This window comes from Sturnira hondurensis, unplaced genomic scaffold, assembly GCF_014824575.4.
Source record: "Sturnira hondurensis isolate 20B ecotype Veracruz unplaced genomic scaffold, ASM1482457v3 Scaffold0000022, whole genome shotgun sequence".
NCBI classification, from domain to species: Eukaryota; Metazoa; Chordata; class Mammalia; order Chiroptera; family Phyllostomidae; genus Sturnira; species Sturnira hondurensis.
The window spans coordinates 1935628-1948156 of NW_028072653.1; positions in this window are offsets into that span (position 1 = coordinate 1935628).

The following is a 12529-nucleotide window of genomic DNA, read 5'->3' on the forward strand; positions in this document are numbered from 1 at the left end:
ATAAAGGCTTCAGCCTCCCGTCTTTCGGCAGGAAAACTCTGAGAGGCTTTCAGTGTGCTTCCCAGCGGTCCTGGTGGGATAAAGACCCTCCCCTCCGGAGGTTGATTATGTGTGTGTGTGTTTGGGGGGGGGTCAGAACAAGTCACCTCAAAGTGTGCCTCTGTGGCATGCCGATTGTTTAGCGCTATAGGGGATTTTAGCCTGAGCTCACGAGAAACTTCCCTTCAGCTCCCTAGAAGAGCTTGAATAAGGGCCCTTGCCCATAATAAGACATTATCTGCCATAATCTCTCTCTGACCTGACTACACGGCAGGGAAATTTTCTGCTTACTTCTGCTCTTAGCGTTCTGCAAAGCCCCCCGCCCCACCTTACCTCCTCCCCGGCTCAGAGTGTCTTAGGTACCCATGTTCCCTTTCTGTCTCTGAATCTCTTGTGCTTGGGGGGGGTCTCTGACTCCCTCACATATGCAGGGTTCCCAAACGTGTGTATATATTAAATTTAGTTATTTTCTCTCGCTAATCTGTCTCCTGTCTCTCTGCTTATTAGACCAGCCAAAAGAACCTCAAGCGTAGAGGAAAGTTTGTTTCTCTTCTACAATCACACCCTTTCATTGACTTTGCACCCGTCCTTGTCTCTCTGCATCCTCACCCCCCCACCCCGCCTCTGGCAACATCTTCCAAATAGGCCACCAGCACCCACATCCTTGTCTTAGCCTCTCCTTTGGGCGAAATCCTACGTAGGACAGACATAAACAACCAAAATCAAGAAACTGCAAAAGGGTAGTGAGTACCAGGCAGAGAAATAAAATCGGCGTGATGAACGTGCGTGAGCGGAGGTCTCATGGCAAGCGGACCGTGGAAGGCCTCAGCTGAGACCTCAGGGACAAGAAGAATCTGACCACGCACAAAGCAGGGGAAAGAATAATCTGAGATGGAGGGCCCAGCGGCTGCAAAGGCCCAAAGCAGGGTGTGCTCGGCATGTTAACGGAGAGAAAGGTGAGTGAACTGGGAATTCAGTGCGTGAGGAAATGAGGTGGAGAGGAAGGCCAGATGGTGAGAGACACTGTAATCCGGGAATAATGACCTGGGAGTTTATTCTAAAGGCCACGGAGAAGAGCTCACAGGAAGATTTTAAGCAAAGCAGTAACGTGGATTGATGTGCGGTTTTAGAATCACTCTGGCTGCGGTGTGAGCGTGGGCTGGAGTGGGGCGTGGAAACAGAACACCCGGCAGTGATGGTGGGTGACAACGCCGACTCAGACTAGTGTCGGAACAATGGAGGTCGAGAGAAGTAGAAGATTTGGGATGCTTTTACAAAGACGGGGGGACACGCAGAGGGCCTACTACCTGCCAGGCACACCTCTAGCATCCTCCAAAAACTCACTCACTTAGTGGTCACAGAATCCCTTAGAGGTGGGTACTAGTCTTGGCCTCATATCACTGATGGGGAAATGGAGACAGAGAAACACTGAGCAAATGGCCTAAGGTCACCTAGAGCAGAGATGTGAACCCAGATCATTGGACTCCACGGCCTAGACTCTCACCACCCGATGAACGCACATCCTAGAAACCACCCACTTGCTGGAGGATTAGATGCAGGAAGAAGATGCTGCGGGCAAGACCTCATCCCTCCGTTTCCCCAACACTCACAGCCTCCCCATCACGATCCGCCTTGAGACCACAGTCAAGTACCGGCGGCACCCTCCAGCTCAGGTCTCCCAGGCCTCCCCTCGCGCCCGAGACTCAAATCCTCCTGCCCACCATTCTCCCCTGTCTGACCCCATCTCCTGAACTTTGCCATTTTCCCTCTGGACCCCAGGCCAATTAAGAACAAAGCCCCCCACATCCTCGTACTCCTCTGTGCGCCATAGCCTGAATGTTGAGCCCCCTCCCAAATTCATACATTGAAACTTAATCTCCAAGGCGATGGTATTAGGAGGTGAGGCCTTTGGAGGTGATTAGGTCATGAAGGTGAAGCCCACATGCATTCAGCTTCACTGCCCTTGTACAAGAGGCCCCCCAGAGAGCCCACGTGTCCCTTTCACCGTGTGAGGACACAGCAAGAAGATGGCTGTGTGAGAACAAGGAAGTGGGTTGTCACCAGGCGCTGAATCAGCTGGCACCTTGACCTTGGAGTTCCCAGCCTCCAGAACTAAGAGCTATAAATTTCCACTGTTTATAAGACGCTCAGTGTATGGTACTTTGTTCCAGAAGCCCAAACGGACTAAGACACTCGGCTTCTAGGGCCCACCCCTTGATTCCCTCCTACCTCTCTGTGAACAGAGGTAATACGAATACGGACGAAGAAAATGGAGCCCTGTGGCCACAAGTCAAGGATGCTGTCACCCACCAGGAGCCGAAAGAAGCGAAAAACAGATTTTTCCCTTGAGCCTTCCGAGGGGGCATGGCCCTGCTGACATGTAGAGTTCAAACTTCTGGCTTCAGGACTGTGAGAGAATCCATTCCCGCTGTTTTAAGCCACCGAGTTTGTGGTAATCTGTTTCAGCAACCCTGGGAAGCTCACAGAGACACCTGGTGGACATCTCCCACTCAACGTGTCCAACAACAAGCTCCACGTTTACTCCCCTCCCGCTCCCCCCGACCAGAGTCTTTCCCATCTCAGTAGAGGGTGTGGTTCAGGCCACACAGTTGCTCAGGCCCAAAGCCTGGTGTCTGCACTGACACTTCACTTTCGAGCACACCCCACATCCAAATCCTCGGCCAACCTTGTGGGCTCTACCTTCAAAGTTAGTCAAAATCAGATCACTCGGAACCCCCTTCCCCTGCAACCACCTGGGTTCAGCATCTCTTGTTTGGATTATTGTAATCATCTCCTGGCTTCATGGTTTTTGTCCTTGCCTCTTACTGTCTATCGTCAAAACAGTAGCTAGAGCCCTGGCTGGTGTGGCTCTGTAGATTGAGCGTGGGCCTGCAAACCAAAGGGTCGGAGGTTCGATTCCCAGTCAGGGCATAGGCCTGGGTTGTAGGCCAGGTCCCCAGGAGCAGGCACATGAGAGGCAGCCACATAATGGTGTTTCTCTCCCTCTCTTTCTTCCTCCCTTCCCCTCTCTCTAAAAAGAAAGAAATAGCCCTGGCTGGTATAGCTCAGTGGATTGAGCGCGGGCCTGTGAACCACACAATCGCGGTTCGATTCCCAGTCAGGGCACATGCCTGGGTTGCAGGCCAGTTCCCAGCAGGGGACTCACGAGAGGCAACCATACTTCTCTCCTTCCCTCCTTCCCTTCCCCTCTAAAGATAAATTAAATAAAATATTAAAAATAAAATAAAATAAAAAGAAAGAAATAAAATAAAACTATTTAAAAAATAATAGCTGGAGTGATGCTGTTAAAATCTAAGTCAAACTTTGTCCTTGTTCTGCTCAGAGCCTTCCAATGGGGCCCCATCTCACCAAACATAAAGGCCAAGTCCCTACAAGGGCCTTCAAGGGCCTTCAAGGGCCTATGGGATCGGAGCATCTCAGCCACTCCGATGTCGTCTCCTGCTACTCTGCCCCTCCACCCAGCACCTCAGAAACGTCTCACTGAGAATGCTGGGAGTTCGGGAAGGGAGCTGGTGAGGTTACCAGACTACATTTTGTGCCATTTGACATCTGTAGACATGGACGAGACTGATCAGCACACCTGTGTGTTCTCTTAACCTCCAGTAGGGAATGAGTGAGTGCAGAAAAGAAAGGCGTGGCTTTGGCCAGAGTAGGGTTTTGCTGGCGAAGAGTGATGGAAAGAGAAGAGTAAGGACATGATGAAGGCTGTTTTTATTAGGCAATGATCATAGGTGAGAAAGACGGATTTGAAGAGATAGCAATAAAACCCAAGACAAAGATAGTACTAACAAACACATAGGAATCTGTACAAATAAAGAAAAAGTATATTTCCAAGTTCACCACTCCCCAGAGTGAAATCTTAACTGCCTCTCAACTCTAAGAATTTATAATGAGCAGCATATTTTAAAAAAGCCTCTGATTTAAATACACAAAGATTTTCTTACCTCTCCAAATATTTCAGCCTAATGATATGGTGGTTTTCTCTCATGTGACAAATTGTCACTGGCTTGCTTTCTGTGACACATTAACAGTGACACGAAAAGAGCCTTTTCATCTGTTACCCATATCTGCCAAGTGGCAGGCTGTGGTTGACTAATTGGAAACACATATCCAAATGGTCCAACTGTATTAATGTGTTCTGGGTACCCAAGGCCATGGCCATTTTCCTTTAGGCGTCAATATGATTCAAAGATTTGGCTAAGAAAAATATTTTATTTCCACGTTCATAAAGTAGAAATGTTAATGAGTAGAATGTCAAAGTCACATGTATTTTAAAGAATAAAAGGGATCAGCAGAATTCAGAAGCTGGGCCATGGAGCAAAAAGTCAACAGATGGTTGGTGTGGAGGGGAAGCTCCATCTGCCAATGTCCTGCTAATTTCAGATTAAGACGAACCCTCCGAGTCAATATGGCAGTCAGGAAACGATCTGGCATTTCTGAGATAAGCACCTACCTGGATGGGGTTGTCAGTTACTACAGTGAGCCGTGACTGCAACACATGGCTGTGGGTGCAAGAGCCGGATTTTATCCTAACTGCAGCAGCCTCAATTTCCTCATCTGTACAGTGGAAGTGGTAACTCCGAATTTCTTTCACTCTATCACCAGCTTTGGAACATTTCTGGTATTGAGGCAGTGTCTTACAAAGGAACCCATTTGAAGAGGTACTGCTTGTCTTTAAGTAGACAAAGTTAAAAATGGAAGCCCTGGCTGGTGTAGCTCAGTGGATTGAGCGCGGGCCTGCGCACAACACGATCGCGGTTCCATTCCCAGTCAGGGCACATGCCTGGGTTGCAGGCCAATTCCCAGCAGGGGACTCAGAGAGGCAACCGTACATCGATATTTCTCTCCTTCTCAACTTCTCTCCTTCACTTCCCCTCTAAGGATAAATAAATTAAAATCTTAAAAAAAAGTAGACAAAGTTTAAAATGGGAGGGCCTTCTTTGTTGATTTAAAATGTCATGAAGCAGACAGGACCCAGCTCACAAGGTTGTGTGAGGATTAAATGAGTGGAAATGGGGTGATATGTACAAAGCATTTAGGAGTATGTCTGGGCCCCGGTTGAGGTGGGGTAGGGACGGGGGGAGGCTGTATCTCCTAGTACGGTGTGCTGCAAAGGTTTTCATGTCAGCTTATCAGAGCTAAAGCTCAGTGGAGCACGATAGAAAAAATCAAAAATAAAAAAATTAAGAGGGCAAACATCCTCACCCTGGTCTGAGGGGGTTATTTCTCACCTATAGTTGTTATAACCAGGTTCAAGGTGGTGCATTTCTCTGGGGCTGTTTTCTACCCCACTCCCTTTATTGTGATAATCACTAGGACACATTCTTAGAATTAGGGCAGCTTTGACCACCCCACCCCCCAGCATCTCTGCAGGGGGTCCTGGAGTCTTCACTTATTTCTCGTTTACACTGATGCCCATTTATGTAAAACCTCTGTTCAAATGTGGGGTCAGGGGCTCCCCATCTCCAGGTAAAAGCCAAGGTCAGGCCAATGGTCCATGCTGCCATACACGGTCTACAATGCCCATGGTCACTCCTCTGACTTTAGCTGCTGTGGCTTCCTGGCCTCACACCATGCAAGCTGCTGTCTTGGGCCTTTGCATTTGCTGTTCCCCCTGCCCGAAATGTTCCCCTCCCACCCACACAACACCCTGAGATAGTCTCATCTGGCCTTCGAAAAGGTCTGTAGTCTCATCTCACTTTCTAAAAGGTCTTCACTCAAATGTCACCTTTGTAGTAACATTTCACTGAAGTCGTGACCCAGCCCTAACTAGCGCCCTATTTTATCTCCTAATTTATTTTCTCTCCATAGTGGTTAGGACCATCCAACATACTATTTTACCAACTTATCTAGGTTGTTGCTTATCTCTCTCTCTGTTAGACTGTAAGTGGAGTATTACGGTCTTCGTTTAATGAATGAGGAGACTGAGACATAAGGTCAAGGGAAAAAGTTGGGTTGGGTTGGGCTGGGACTGGGCTTGTCTGGCAAACTCCAGTTCTGAGGAATTGAGCTTTTCCCCCTTAAAACTCATGTTAACTGGCATTGTTTGCTCCCTACCTGCCTTCTCTCCGCCCCTCTCAGAAGTAATGGTAGGAAAGGCCAATGGTGTGGGTTTCTGGTTTCTGCTTGCCCATGGGACCCAGTCGACCTTGGGCAGATCCATTCATCTCTGCGCCTCTGTTTCCTCATCTGTAAAGTGGACTGATGGTGCTGCTCCCCCTTGTCTTGCAGAGTTATCCTGAGAACAAAGGGGCCTCAAAACCGGTTGGAGTCGGTGTCTAGGCCTTGCCACCCACAAGCTGCATGACTGGGTACCAGCCGTACAATCTCTGATAACCACCCCTGCCCCCCAAGTCTCTTATTTATATTATGAGGAGGGCGCAAGAGGTCCTCGTGAAGCTATCAGATTCTGAGTCTGTGAGATAACTGCTCCAGAGGTTCTGGAACAGGCAGGAAGCAGTTCGCAGACACGAGGTATTGTTCTTCACTCTCGATGACCCATCTCTTTCCAGTTTCCCGTGGTTGTGAGCCACTGGGCTCAGAGAACGTCAGATAAGCAGTTGTGACTTGAGGGGGTCAGAAGTGGGGTCAGTCGGAGGGGTCCTCAGCAAACTTCCAAAGCTCCAGATGCTCTCAAAGGAGTGGATTAGTCCCTGGTAGTGGTGCCAGCAGCACCTGGCTCTGGCAGTGCCCACCAGGATTGGCTGACTGTTCTCTTCCTCCTCTGAACTTGTCTGCAAGCTGGGTCTGAGCCAGCCAGACGGTGGCTGGAGGGCTTCGGAAATGCAGCCCTGGCTCTCCCTGCCCATCCATCGGAGCAGTGCGATGTTACCCAGGCCCCTCAGCCTCCACCTGTCAGTCCCAGAAACCCAGTGACCTTGTGGGGGAAGGCTTCTGGAAGCAGAAATGGTGAATCATGCAATCCCAGACTGTGCAAGCAGTAAGGGGACTCGGGGTCACTGAGTCCAGCCAGCAAGATGGCGCTCTGCTAGAGCAGATCTTCCTTGTGGTTTCCCGGGCTGCAGGCCAGCGGGTTTTGACCTCGCTGCACGGCAGGCTCACCTGGGGAGTCGCCAACCTTCCCAACACCCAGACTGCTCTCCAGGACCATTGCAACAGAATTTGGGGAGGGCGGTGGGGGATTATAATTTTAACCCCCCACCCAGGTGATTCCAGTGCGCTGAATGGAACCAAAGTTTTACCACCCTGAAGCTGCCTTTTCAGGATATTGATTTTAAGCTGTTTATTAAGGAGCAAGACTCAGAAAGAAACGTTGATCCTCCCCACTTTCCTGCCCAAGAGATTCAGACAGAAAAACCTGCATAATTACTCTAGGAATCTCTGCCTTAGCGTTAGTGAGGAAGACTCCGAGATTGTTAGCGAGATGCCTGCCGTGTCCTGTTGTTTCTCTGTGACCACCACTGACGATGTACACTCGATTCTTCCTCAATGACCTGTAAGTCTCCTGTTCCTACTTCTGAAACCCAAGACCTCCCCCCTTTCTCTCCTTTTCTCCTGTCCTTAACGTTCTCTGCCCCCAATGCTGCCTCATCACCTTTGGAATTTTTATGCTCACGTGAATTGCCCACGCACATGTTTGTAAACATCTGATTTTCTCCCGACGTTCTGTCTCTGTTAATTTGGTTACTAGCCCAGCTAGGAAAACTAAGGAGGTGGGAGGAAGGGTTCCAACCTTTTTGACCCCTGCAGTGCTGGGAGGGTGGAGGACCAGGGCTGTCGTCCCTCGTAGCTTCTGGCACTATGGTCCTGATGGAGCCTCTGGAGCCAGACAGACCAGGGTCTGGGCTCCTGCTCTGCAGCCCTGCCAGCTGGCCTCGCAGGGCCCTCTGCACCCTGTTCCCTCACCTCTGAGAAGGGCATCATTGTTCTACACCTCCCCAAGATGGTGTTCTCATGCCCAAGGCTATTAAGCCACAAAAAGTAAATGGCAAAGAGCTTCACACCTAGTAAGAGGCCAGTGAATGTTTATTGTCTTTGCTTTCTCAAAGTCAAGCATCATGTTAGGAAGCTATTCTTTTGGTGACATTGAAATGTCCTTACAGCTGTAGGAGTCTTCTCGATCCCCGGCTGTTCACGTCACCTGCTCGCTTAAAGTCACTCTGTGGTTTTCCATTATTCTCAGGGTCAAGACTGAAGTCTTTAGTTTGACCTAGCAGCCTCCTAGATCTTCTGGGCTCGGCCCCCTGATCTTCTCCTGCACCCTCCCCACCATGACCTGGGGGACGGGACTACTTTGATCCCCCCGCCCCACCACCTGCCACGCTTTGCCCCACCCCTGGGACTGCTTCCTGGGTGTGCACTGTGCACTTCTCGGCTTTGTTGTCACTCCAGCTGTAGAGCTCTCCGTGACACTCCGTGACACTCGTACTAGGGCGAACCCTCACTGAGCCATGCTCGTGGCACCGTTTCGCAGCTGACATCTTACAGACAGTCGTGTGGTTGTTTGGCTGCTCTCTAAGCTCCAGGGGGACGGAAACCAGACCAAGGTTTTGCTCATGCCAGGGTCCCCAGGGCCCGACTAAGTGCTTGACACATAGCGCAGGTGTAATACGTATTCACTGAGCAAATAAACTGGCTAAATTGGCCACTCGATGAAGTCCAGCCATTATTCAAGTTCTCTCCTCTAGATCATTCCAAGGCCATCGGTGTCTCTGACCCCAGGACCACTCTGCAGCGGGCGACAGGCACCCTCAGGACTTCCATTCTCCTTTCTTTCCATTGCTTGTAGAAGGTGGCTCTTCCGGACCCTGCACAACCCCCTCCGAACAGGTTCTGGTTGTTCGATGCCTGGACCGGGACTCTGACTCGGGACGTGGAGCCCTTCAAGAGCGATTTGCGCCCGCAGTTCCGAGAAGTGGGTCAGGATTTAACGCCCTAGTTAGCCTTTCACCTCTGAGGCCCTTGATCTCCATGTAATTAAGCCCATACATTAATGAGTTTTAAGGAATAAAGGAGCCCCAACTGGGATGTAGACTTTTCACGCTAGGAGGTTATTCTGGATAATTATTGGCCTCAGCTTGGAAACCAGTTGAGGGCAGGATGAATGTCGGTTGCAGGCTTACAGGGGCACCCAGGAAAACAAATGCCGGTGAAGAAACGGACCTCCTCCTTCTTGTTTTCAATCAGGGCCAACCTGAGGCAAAATTAGAAAGTAGATGGAAAATGTCTTTCAAAAATTAAAAAGCAATTTGCCCATAGCCATCTGTGGGCCCTTTCTGAGAGTTTCTCTTTTAGCAGGAAGAGGGGAGTGGCTGAAAATTTTAGATGTTCTTAGGGGTGAGCAAGCAACCCCGCCCCTGTGGCCTTCAGATGCTGGTTAAGGAGTCGGGCCTGTGAGCTTACCTTCCAAATCACCCTCAGGGTCCATTTTCAGTGTCCACCTGGGCTTTCCTGGAAGGGACACCAGGAATGGGGGAAAATTGAGAAAAAGGAACACACTCATGTCCCACTCCCATTAAATAGAGCAGAACTGGAGTCTTTCCTGTTTCTGTTTTCCACTGGCTCCGGGGACTGGCAACCCTGGCTGTGTTTGAGAGCGGGCTAAGGGGCTGTTAGGGCCAGACTCACAGGCTGCACCCAGGAGACCCAAGGGTCAGACCAGGTGCTGCTGTCTCACCCCCTTCACAGTCCCACCTGCCCTGGGAGATTCTGACTCCCCACCTGTCCTGGGGACCACAGGTGCCTTCCCCAGCCTTGCCACAGCAGGTGCTTAGGAGTTGTCTCCTGAACCGACATGAAATCTTTAATCCACTAGACAGGATCCTGCTTTGTGGGAAGAAAGCGTTTGGGGCCTCACCCCCTGCCACTCAGGGGAGCTTCAGAATTCCCGCCCTTCTCATTTCTCTGGCTGCCTTCCCCCAGGGGACACAGAGAAAGGCAGGGAAGGCCAGGCCAGTGTAGCATTTACCAGCGAGGTGACCTTTGGCATTCTTTCTAGGACTGAAATCTCTCCACCTGTAAAGGCACTGGGGGGGCGGGGGAGGGGTGAGGGGGCACTGCTGAGAGGCTGTTGAGAGGCTGGAAAGAAACAATATACATAAAACCCAGCATGTGGCTAATGTTCGGGAACAGTTAGTCATGATTTCTATTCTAGCTCAGAAAACCCAAGAACAGCAATCTGTCGGAAGTCTTTAGCAAAAGCAGAGGGCCGAATGTCAAAGTTCAACATTTCAGAACACGCTGGCCTGCTTCAGCCAGCTGTTTTACTTTATGTTTCAGGAATGTCAGGCTCTCTTCTTGGCTCCATGTTGGAGGCAGAAACATAAGCGTTCAGTGCCCAGATGGATTCTGAGGTCATCTGATCCAACACTTCATTTTACAGATGGAAAAACTGAGGCCACCAGACTAGAAATGTCTTGGCCAAATCTGCTCGAAAAATCTGAAGACAGAAGTAGGGCTGGAACCCAGATTTCTTGTTTCCTGGACAACCGCTAGAGTCTTGGTCCATGCCAGCTGTGCCTGCAATTTAGAAGGAGCACAAAATCCCTTTAGCTAACGACGCTAGGAAGACGCGCAGCTCTCGTGTTTAATTCTTTTTCTTTCCCTAGCAGAAGGTCATGGTTACATAAAACAATGAGCCAGAATGACGTATGTCTCTCTCTCTTCTTCATCTTTTTTCTTTTCTTTTCCTTTCTTTTTTTTTAATCTTTGGCCCTGAATATAGAAAACAGCCTGGAAACCTGGGTAGGTCTTCCAACCTCCAAGGCACAGGACTGAAGGTTTTGTGTAGTAGACGTGCTCCGCCTGGTGGAATAAATGAAGATGACAGGCAGGAAGTGAAAAGAGTTTCGCCTGGAGGGGCTGCTGAAGACTCAGCTTCCCGGTCTCGTCCTAATCCCAGCACTGTCAGATCTTGTCTTTATTTAAAATGTTGATACTGTGTTCATCACAGATATTTTTGCATTAATTTTGATGTATTAAAATATTACACTAATACATTATTCATACAGGGTGGGATAAAAGTATGTTTACAGTTATGAATATGCAAAAGAGTTTATTCTTGCTATTACTTATTAATTATTGTATTATTTTCCATACAATGTAAAACTACTTTTGCCTCACCTGTATTATTGCAAGTTTTATATTATATATTCTCTCTATACTGTTGCAATAGTGTATTCCTGATTAAAATTTGATCTCACCACTTTAACTAGTGTGGAGCTTAGTCTATCTTTGACAATGGCTGCCTTTCAAAGTGTGTCCCTTATGAGAAAAGACCCCGGGTTCAAGGGCAATTTTATTGCACAAAGATGCAGTGGGCTCTGGGTTTTCGTCGATGCCTGCAAACGTGAGGGCTTAGAGGTAGGCAGGCCCCCTTTGCTGAGGCTCACAGTGTGGGGTGGATCGGTCCCCCAGAGTGTCTGGGAAGGCAACCTTCTTGGAACACCTTCCTCGTCTGGGCCTCCACCCCGCACCACCTGCCTGAGGACCCCAGTGGTTCACCAAGGAGGCAGCCACTCAGAAGTGCTAGTGGTTAAATCAGTCCTCTTCCCTGCCCTCAGCTGGTTACCAGAGACGCCCCTGCACTGTGTCACTTGCTTCTGCCCACCTGCCACAAAGCCAGCACTCCTGTCTCGCCACCTCCACAGTCCTGGACCACATCCCAAGGGGACGAGATCCCAGACAGGGTTCCTGCCAGGATCTGCCCCCATCACCGCCCCCCCCCATCATCCTCACCAGACTCCCAGTTGATTCCCTGGCAGGGTGACAAAACGACATGGGTTTAGGTCAGGCCCAGAAGTGGTCCTGTTCTTCCTGCTCAGGCTGGATTTATTACCCGGGGTACAAAGGGTTAAGTTCACTGCCTTTACATGCCTGCATCCCTGGGGGAAGGAAGAGGAAGTGGTTAAAGATGCTCCTAAAAAAAATTAGTAAAACAAAAAGGTGAAAAGAACTGTTCACAAAGATCCCTGCACAATCTCACTGGGGTGCCAGGCAGGACACCTGGCCTACACTTTGGGCTTCTCAGATGCATCCTAGTTCCACACTTTTTGTGGCCCAGTGACCATGGAGTTATTTTAAATAAGCTCCATTTTACGTAGGGAGGGGACCTCCCAGGCAGTGCTCCCTGTTCCCGGGGCCCCTTTCCAGCTAGAAGTTGGTGAATGCCATCTGCATCGAGCTGTGGTTCCATCAAAGAACTCCAGCAATTGACCTGGGGAGCCCTCTCCCACCAGCCACTTTGTACTGTGGCTTCTGGTCCCTCAGCTTCCTGTGCACCGGAAACCCCTGGGGCAGGGGCGACTCATTTACATGCTACCCAGGCCCACTGGTTCTGTGTCTCAGAGCTGTGGTTCTCGGGCATGCTGGGGTATCCCTGTGTAGCTCACCAACTGAGACATGGGCCTGCAGGAGATGTGCAACCAAGAATAAAGTGCTGAAGTGTGAGACGGATTTGACTCATGCACTCCATATGGGGGTGACCTCATTCAAGGTCACCCCCATATGG